The 1,689-nt window shown below is 38.0% G+C and overlaps 1 protein-coding gene across 1 annotated transcript in view; it reads right to left on the bottom strand.

Annotated features, from left to right (window-relative positions):
• chpf2 (chondroitin polymerizing factor 2) overlaps positions 1-1,689 on the bottom strand; it is a 56,644-nt gene that overhangs the window by 53,051 nt on the left and 1,904 nt on the right. The gene's annotated exons all lie outside the window — the stretch shown is intronic.

Below are 1,689 nucleotides of genomic sequence, written 5' to 3' on the forward strand. Positions count from 1 at the left end.
ACATTTGTCTTAACCAATCTTTTTCTTCTCACATAATCTATAAAAGCTTTTACAGTCAGTTTTTATGTTCCCTGCCAGCTTTCTCTCATAATCTTTTTTCCCTTTCCTAATTAAGCCCTTTGTCCTCCTCTGCTGGACTCTGAATTTTTTCTAGCTAATTTGTACGTTTCTTCTTTGGAATTGATACTATTCTAAATTCAGTATACTAGATTCAGTTCTAGGCTCTGAGAAAAATAGCAAGTGGATGCACTGGAGATTTAGACAAGGTTGGTCCCAGGGGCGAGTTCTCCATACAGCAGAGAAGGCTTCGGTGCAATTTGAGGGAAATTACAAAAGTGGTGGATAGTGCAAAGAAGAATCTGTTTCCAGCAACAATGATATACAGATTTAACAAATTAAAGTACCACACAAAGGAATGAGAAGAATCTTATTTTACAATGAGTGGCTATGATTTGTAAGGCAATGGTTAAAAAAATATCAAAATATCAACGGGAGCAGATCCAATAAGAATATTCAAAATGGAATTGGATAAGAACAAAGTAAAAAAAATCTATGGACAGCTGGAGAAAGAGCAGGAGTTTAAGATATAAAATGACAGAACGGAACCTGTAGCTGTAGTTAATTTGAGAGAAGACGGACAAAGCAACAGCAGATGGAGTGTAATGCCCATTAGTATGAGGTGATGCATTATACAGACGTATAGACAGAGTGTATGGAGGAGAGGCTTGTTTCAGTGATGAGCTGAGCTGTATCCACAACTCCGCTGTTTCTTGTGTCACAGGCAGAGGAGTTGCCATACCAAGCTGGAATGCATCCAAATAAGACACTTTTTATGGTACATCAATAAAACTGTTAAGGGTTGACAGGAACATGTCAAATTCCTTTAGCCTCCTGAGGTGTAGAGGCATTGGTGAGATTTCTTAGCTGTGGTGTCTACATGGCTGGACCAGGGTGGGCTATTGGCAATGTTTACACCTAGGAACTCAAAGCTCTCAACATCAGCACCATTGATGAAGGCAAGAGCATGTAGACTGCCCCCTTCCTGCTCTTTCATTTTGCTGACATTGAGGGAAAGGTCATTGTCATAACACCATGTCACTAAGCCCCCTATCTCTTTCCTGTACTTTGACTCATCATTACCTGAGACATGGTCCACTATTGTGGTGGTATCAGCAAAATTGTAAATGGAGTTATAACAGTGTCTAGTAACACCATGATAAGTGTACATGGAGTAGAATAGGGGGCTGAGGGCGCAAATTTGTGCAGCACCAGTACTTAAAATAACCATGGCAGAGGTGTTGCTGACTATGAACCTTTGACATTGCACCTTATTGTTTACCTGCAATGCATTTTACCTGTAACTGTAACACTTTATTCTGAATTCTGTTATTGTTTTACCTTGTACAGTTCTAATAAAATAATCTGTAGGAATGGAATGCAAGGCAATCTTTTCACTGTACTTCAGTACATGACAATAATAAACCAACTTGTGAAATTTTAGATACTAACAAGGAAAATAGACCTTTGGACCTTTGAAAATGGACATAATAATATAAGCTAATCTCTCAACAAGACAGAAGAAAAATACTAAGGAAACCTCACTTTTTGTGGAGGAAGGAAATCACCAAAATATGCATACTTAAAAACAAAATTATCATAGGTATCTTTTTTCTTGTGTAAAGTTCTTAC

Source organism: Mobula hypostoma, chromosome 1, assembly GCF_963921235.1.
Source record: "Mobula hypostoma chromosome 1, sMobHyp1.1, whole genome shotgun sequence".
In the NCBI taxonomy this organism is placed as follows: domain Eukaryota; kingdom Metazoa; phylum Chordata; class Chondrichthyes; order Myliobatiformes; family Myliobatidae; genus Mobula; species Mobula hypostoma.